General features: G+C 35.9%; 1 pseudogene; it reads left to right on the forward strand.

The window, feature by feature from the left end:
* Window positions 1-4,762: 4,762 nt before the first annotated feature.
* Window positions 4,763-4,888, forward strand: LOC126941589 (uncharacterized; annotated as a pseudogene).
* Window positions 4,889-8,376: the final 3,488 nt, after the last annotated feature.

Below are 8,376 nucleotides of genomic sequence, written 5' to 3' on the forward strand. Positions count from 1 at the left end.
CTTACACTTCCTGTGCCAGGGTAAACACCAATAAGTATTCCAGAAGTCCAACAAGAAAATATAATCAGTCCTCAAGACCTAACAGTGAATCCAGTTGCTAATGTACCTCAAGATGGAGAAGATGAACAAGCATTTATTTTAACTCCGGTGGAAATCCAACCAATCTCCTTTTTCCATTAAACTACTGGAGAGTAGAAGAAATAACCGAAGCCACCGCATAGTTAATGCCAAAACCCTTCACTGCCAGCTCCCGTATTGGTCAAATCCGTGAATACTGAAGAAAGGGGTGGCATGAGTATTTGTTTCCCAGCAACTTCAGTTGGTCAAGATGACATGGGTTTATCTATTTTTGAAAGAGGTGATTCTAAAAAGCTTCCTGATAATTTAGATCTTGTACCTAGGAAGAGACTTCATTGCAGGCTTGATGAAAATGACCACGTTCCTCCTGCCAAAAACTGTTCACTCACTTTAAGAGATGATTGTCAAGCATAGACCTCTGAGGTGCACTCAAAGGAATTAACAAAGGTTTTTGAGGAAACAGGGGAGTCTCGCAAGGGACAAGATATTTTTCCTACCTCAGGAAGCACATTGACAACTCCAGAACCTCAAACAGAGCAAGTTGAACCAACTTTTCGGAGTACAGGATCTAGATCTCCCGATACACACATAGACAAGACTGTGCCTCAGTTACCTCAGAATGAAATGATTGTGTCTGATAAGGAAGAAAGAAGTGACGCTGCTCCTAAGTCTGAGCAAATGGACAGCAGAACATCATCTTCAAAAGCCCCACTATCCAGACCTGGCAGAAGACCCTTGGGATGTTTTATCTTTCACGTGTTCAAAGAATAGTTTGGAATCTGATGGACCTAGTCAGGTCTATAGTAAGAAACGCCGAAAGCCTCTTATACCTGCATTAAGACAGAATCTGAAAAGATCCAATGCATCCAGTGAAAGCCAGAAAAAGAAGCAGGAGTCCTCTGATCTGCTTGCATCTCCAAGTGTTATTAATACTCAATCTGAGAATATTAGCAGCTCATCAACTCAGGTTTTTTGTGATCAGCCCTTACTGAAAGGAGGACACAAAAGTGGCCAAAAGAGGCCCCTGAAGGGAAGCCAACCACGGTCTCTGAATATTTCTTCAATGATGTCTTCATTGAAGTGGATGAAACAGAATAAAACAATCTTTTGTCTTTTTCTTTTTTAAATTAAGTCTAGGATTTTCAGAGTCAATTACATCAACAAAACAGTATTTAGAGCAAAACATCAATGTCTATTTTTCTTTAGGTTGATTTTGAATATTTAATGAGCTTGATTTGAAGCTTTTGTAATCAGTGGAAAACATTCCTGAGGTTCCTTTCATTCTGATTGATTTAGCATTTTGCAAAGAGCAAGCAATTAAGACTGCTTTCTCAGACAGAAATAACAACTCTTGTTTACAATTTGACTCTTCCTGTGCTAAGCACACATGGACATTTGGGAATGTTGTGGATATATGTCTCTGTATGAATTGCATTGCAGACAGATTTGGGGGTTGATTGTATCATATTTAATGTTTAGAAACTTCTTTTGTGAAGTTTTTTTATTTTTATTTTTAGAGGAAGATGATGAAGGATGAAGACCTTTTCAGTTGCTTCTAAGTACAGTCATTTTTCACATGATGTTTAAGTCAATGACAGATCGCATATATGACAGTGGTCCCATACAATTAAAATGGAGATAAAAAATTCCTATCATCTAGTGACATTATAGCCATCATAACACAGTGCGTTGCTCTTTTATGTTTAGACCTGTTTAGATACACGGATACTTACTATTGCGTTACAACTGCCTACAGTATTCAACACAGTAACACACTATAGAGGTTTGTAGCCAAGGAGTGATAGGCTATACCACATAGCCTCGGACTGTAGGGTGTGCAGCAGTCTGTACATCTCAGTGTTTGTAAGTACACTCAGCGTTGTTCCACACAAGATCACCTAACAAGGCATTTCTTAGAACATATAGTTAAGGGACACATGACTGTATATGAAAACAAATTGTCAAACTCCACTTTAGTATGGTAAATGTTAGATAACTTTTCTATTATCAGCTGTTTGTCTGACTGAAAAACACATACTTTTTCAGTTTATGGTGATGTAACATGAGTCCTAATTGAAAAACTAGTATTTAAACATAATTATTTCTAAAGATGACACAACAAAGAGCTTATTTATTTTTACATTTTTTATTTAAAAGGATATTCAGTTTTAGCTATTTTCACCCCTCAGATTATAAAGAAGGCATTAACAATTTTATGTTTGTCTCCTTTTTCTCTTTACTTTTAAATATATTTAAAATGATATAACTAAAAATGTTTGGCCAGTATATGTTTGGAATACTTTTTTCCCTAAATTTAATGTATTGACTTTGTATTGTGAATTTTTCTGTTTTTCTTATTTCTGGGATATTCTCAGGATTTTCATGAGGGTAGGGGAAACTCAACTTTATGAGACAAATTTTCATACAAAACGCAATCTCCTTTGTACACGCACAGACATATATTAGTTTTTAAAAAGCCAATTTCTTCATAGATTTTTTTACCATTAAATTATCAAGAAACACTTAGATCTTTAAGCATGGAACACAATCATGATGTTAAAAATAGAAAATAAGACTTACTGCATGTTCTCACTCATAGGTGGGAATTGAACAATGAGAATATTTGGACACAGGGTGGGGAACACATCACACAGCAGGGCCTGACATGGGGTGGGGGTAGGGGGTAGGGATAGCATTAGAAGAAATACCTAATGTACATGACGAGCTAATGGGTGCAGCACACCAACATGGCACATGTATACATATGTAACAAACCTGCCCATTGTGCACATGCACCCTAGAATTTAAAGTATAATAATAAATTAAAAATAAAGTTAGTGATTATCATCAATATGAATTTAAGGTTTTAATTTCAAGATTTGATGATTGACACGTATAATTCTACGATCTACTCAAGCAGATCTGTAGTGGTTCCCTTTAGACTTCTCAAACGGCAAATTTACTCTGATTTTATTTGAAAAGCCTCTTGGATTGATAATATATTATCTCAGGAGTTGGAAACCTTCTGCAAACTATTTTGGGTTTGCAGGCCAGAGGGTCTGTCTGGCAGCTACTCCGCTCTGCAATTTCAGTGTGAAAGAAGCCATGGACGGTACTTGAATGAAGGACTGTTGCTGGACTGGCCTTTTAGTTTGACCGCTATATTAGACCCCAAGTTTTCTTACCCTAAGGTGCTGATGTCTGTAGGTATGAGTTATTTGTCACTGAAGTCATGAGTTGTGCCTAAAAGTTAGAACTGTGTTCATTGTATTACGTAATGATCAGTATTTCAATTGGGAAGATATTTTAGAGTCTAGATAATTAAGTTTGTATATTGAAAAAATGGTGGCCAGTTTTTAAATTCCTTAACAGAAGAGAATTATGTCTCAGCAGGTATAACAGTTATGCTAATTTATTGAAACTACTGCTATGAGAGCACTTCTTTCTCATTGTGTTTTAGTGAAATTTATGGCTTATCATTTTGTCAGACAGGAGGCTATATAATTCTGAGTGGAAACTGTCTACAAGTAGGCATTTATTTCGTGATTAATATGTCAGAGAAATCATGGTAGTAAATCACATTGCTATTTTAATACCCTGTTTTTGTAAGTTTTTAAAACTCATATTCTGGAAAGATTTCATTCTCTTAACGTTAGTTTGGGAGTTAGATTGCCATGATTAAACTATTATTTATCCTTGTGTAATAATAATTTTTAACTTTAACAACGGTCTCTTTTTAATATATAATAAGCTAGTTTTATAGAAGATAGAATTTCTTGCTATATAAAGAATACAGGGACTCACTGTATTAGAGAATCAAGTCAGCCAGCTAAATTATCCTACCACTATATCCTTAAACCTAATTTTGGAAAAGAGAAAGTTAATCAGTGTATTTACCTTACATGGTGGCAATAACTATGTTAGGCCTGATTCATGTAAAGAAGATGTTGCGAAGAATTTATTTCATAAATCTTAAAGAAGATATGATTAATGGTTTTCATCTTTTCTTGACTTTTTCTCCTAAACACTTATGTTTTAGCAAGTGATCAACCTGAGGGTTTGACGCCTAATTGTCGGTAAATGGTTGAGGCATGACAAAAATATTAATATCCATTGTTTACCATCATGTTATTTGAAACAAAAGTGCCCGTGTGTACTCTCTTGCTTGACGAAGTCTTTGACAAAAAAAATCATGTCATTTATAAATTTTCTTGTTCTAAAGAAGTTGTGTTATATATATATGTATATATATAAATTATGTAAATAAGTTATTTTATACAGAAAAAGGATAAAGTAATCAAGAAAACATAAGAGCCTTAAATGAGCATACACCTAACAGAGCTCCAAAATACATGAAGGAAAAACTAGTAGAACTAAAAGTTTAAAAAACCCAGATGTGGAAAAACTATTAGAAGTATTAAAAAAAACCCAGATGACACATTTTTGAATCTCCAAGCACCTGGAAATCAAAAGCACACTTTCAAATAACCAAGGGGCCAAACAACAGATTGACAGAAATTTTTGAAAAACATTTTTTAAACTGAATGAAATGGTGATATAACATATGAAAATCCTTGCTAAAATAGTGCTCACAGGGAAACTTGAGCATTAAATATTTAATTAGAAAATTAAAAGGTCTAAACTCAATCATATAGTTTCCACTTTAAGAAACTAGAAAAAATAAAGGACATTTCAATGAGGCTCATGGGGCTGTGAAGCTAAGAGCTATTAACACTATGACCAAGGACTGAAATTCTCTGTAGGATCCATAGCACTGAATGGTGCAATATTTTCCTGAGGAAGTATAAGACTAAGCCGTTTATAATTATGACATGATAATCCATAATTGTTGATGTGGGAAAGTAAATACATTTCTCAAAGTTTAAGTAGATTTTCTTTTTTTTAAAGGAAAAAAGAAATAGACCCACAGTAAGCAGAAGGGCTAAATAATAAAGATAAGAACCAAAATCAATAAAATTTGAAACAGAAAAACAATGGAAAAAAATTGATGAAACCAAAAGCTGATTCTTTAAAGAGACCAAGAAGAGGCAGTGACCTAGCAAAAAAAGACAGGTATATCGCAAAGAAATCTCTGAACAAACATACCCAATAAAAATCAAAACAAGCCAGGCAGAGAAAACAAATAAACAGCTAATTTTTCACCGCAAAACCAGATGTACATCCACAGGAAACAATAGCAAACAGGAAACCAGGACCTCCCGAGACAGATTAAGTTGCCAGTGACTGACCCTAACTAGAGGGGAGTAGATGAGCTCTCCGATCAATAATTCAAAATAGCAGTTTTAAGAAAACTCAGTGATCTTTAAAATAACATGGAAAACTCAGAAATGTATTAGATAAATATAACAAAGAGATTTAAATTTTTTTCACTTTTTTTTATACTTTAAGTTCTGCGATAGATGTGCAGAACATGCGGGTTTGTTGCATAGGTACACAGGTGCCATTGTGGTTTGCTGCAACCATCAACCCGTCACCTACATTAGATATTTCTCCTAATACTATCCCCCTCCTAGCCCCCCAACCACCGAAAGGCCCCGGTGTGTGATGTTCCCCTCCCTGTGTCCATGTGTTCTCATTGTTCAACTCCCACTTATGAGAGAGAACATGCAATGTTTGGTTTTCTGTTCCTGTGTTAATTTGCTGAGAATGATGGGTTCCAGCTTCATCCATGTCCCTGCAAAGGACACGAACTCATTCTTTTTTATGGCTGCATGGTATTTCACGGTGTATATGTGCCACATTTTATTTATCCAGTCTATCATTGATGGGCATTTGGGTTGGTTCCAAGTCTTTGCTATTGCAAATAGTACTCCAGTAAACATATGTGTGCTTGTGTCTTTATAGAATGATTTATAAACCTTTGGGTATATACTCAGTAATGGGATTGCTGGGTCAAATGGTATTCCTGGTTCTAGATCTTTGAGGAATTACCACGCTGTCTTCCACAATGGTTGAACTAATTTACACTCCCACCAACAGTGCAAAAGCGTTCCTATTTCTCCACATCCTCTCCAGCATCTGTTGTTTCCTGACTTTTTAATGATCGCCATTCTAACTGGCACGAGTTGGCATCTCATTGTGGTTTTGATTTGCGTTTCTCTAATGACCAGTGATGAGGAGCTTTCTTTCATGTTTGTTGGCTGCATAAATATCTTCTTTTGAGGATTGTCTGTTCATATCCTTTGTCCACTTTTTGATTGGCTTGGTTTTTTCTTGTAAATTTGTTTAAGTTCCTTGTAGATTCTGGGTATTAGCCCTTTGTCACATGAATAGATTGCAAAAATGTTCTCCCATTCTGTAGGTTGTCTGTTCACTCTGGTGGTCATTTATTTTGCTGTGCAGAAGCTCTTTAGTTTAATTAGATCCCATGTGTCAATTTTGGCTTTTGTTGCCATTGCTTTTGGCATTTTAGTCATGAAGTCTTTGCGCCTGCCTATGACCTGAATGGCACTGTCTAGGTTTTCTTCTAGGGTTTTTATGGTTTTAGGACTTACATTTAAGTCTTTAATCCATCTTGGGTTAATTTTTGTATAAGGTATAAGGAAGAGGGCCAGTTTCAGTTTTGCACATATGGCTAGCCAGTTTTCCCAACACCATTTATTAAATAGGAAATCCTTTTCCCATTGCTTGTTTTTGTCAGGTTTGTCAAAGATCAGATGGTTGCAGATATGTGGCATTATTTCTGAGGCCTCTGTTCTGTTCCATTGGTCTACATACCATGTTCATAAAGCAAGTTCTTAGAGACCTACAGAGAGACCTAGACTCCCATACAATAATAGTGGGAGACTTTAACACCCCACTGTCAATATTAGACAGATCAATGAGACAGAAAATTAACAAGGATATTCAGGACTTGAACTCAGCTCTAGACCAAGCAGACCTAATAGACATCTACAGCACTCTCCACCCCACATCAACAGAATATACATTCTTCTTAGCACCACAGCACACTTATTCTACAATTGACCACATAATTGGAAGTAAAACACTCCTCAGCAAATGCAAAAGAACAGAAATCATAACAAACATTCTCTCAGACCACAGTGCAATCAAATTAAAACTCAGGATTAAGAAACTCACTAAAAACTGCACAACTACATGAAAACTGAACAACCTGCTCCTGAATAACTACTGGGTAAATAATGAAATTAAGACAGAAACAAATAAGTTCTTTGAAACCAGTGAGAACAAAGACACAACGTACCAGAATCTCTGGGACACAGCTAAAGCAGTGTTTACAAGGAAATTTATAGTACTAAGTTCCCACAGGAGAAAGGAGGAAAAATCTAAAATTGACACCCTAACATCACAATTAAAAGAACTAGAGAAGCAAGAGCAAACAAATGCAAAAGCTAGCAGAAGACAAGAAATAACTAAGATCAGAGCAGAACTGAAGGAGATAGAGACACAAAAAAACCCTTCAAAAAATCAATGAATCGAGGAGTTGGTTTTTTGAAAAGATTAACAAAATAGATAGACCACCAGCCAGACTAATAAAGAAGAAAAGAGAGAAGAATCAAATAGACACAATAAAAACTGATAAAGGGGATATCACCACTGATCCCACAGAAATGCCAACTACTATCAGAGAATACTATAAACACCTCTACGCAAATAAACTAGAAAATCTAGAAGAAATTGATAAATCCCTGGACACATACACCCTTCCAAGACTAAACCAGGAAGAAGTTGAATACCTGAATAGACCAATAACAAGTTCTGAAATTGAGGCAGTAATTAATAGCTTACCAACCAAAAAAAATCCAGGACCAGACGATTCACAGCTGAATTCTACCCAAGGTACAAAGAGGAGCTGGTACCATTCCTTCTGAAACTCTTCCAATCAATAGAAAAAGAGGGACTCCTCCCTAACTCATTTTATGGAGCCAGCATTATCTGATACCAAAACCTGGCACAGGCTTTGGTATCAAAAAGAGAAAATTTCAGGCCAATATCCCTGATGAACAACGATGCAAAAATCCTCAACAAAATACTGGCAAACCGAATCCAAGCAGCACATCAAAAAAGCTTATCCACCACGATCAAGTCAGCTTCATCCCTGGGATGCAAGACTGGTTCAACATATGCAAATCAATAAACGTAATCCATCACATAAACAGAACCAATGACAAAAACCACATGATTATCTCAATAGATGCAGAAAAGGCCTTTGATAAAATTCAACACTGCTTCATGCTAAAAACTCTCAATAAACTAGGTATTGATGGAACATATCTCAAAATAACAAAAGCTATTTATGACAAACTCACAGCCAGT

Source organism: Macaca thibetana, chromosome 18 (assembly GCF_024542745.1).
Source record: "Macaca thibetana thibetana isolate TM-01 chromosome 18, ASM2454274v1, whole genome shotgun sequence".
NCBI lineage: Eukaryota > Metazoa > Chordata > Mammalia > Primates > Cercopithecidae > Macaca > Macaca thibetana.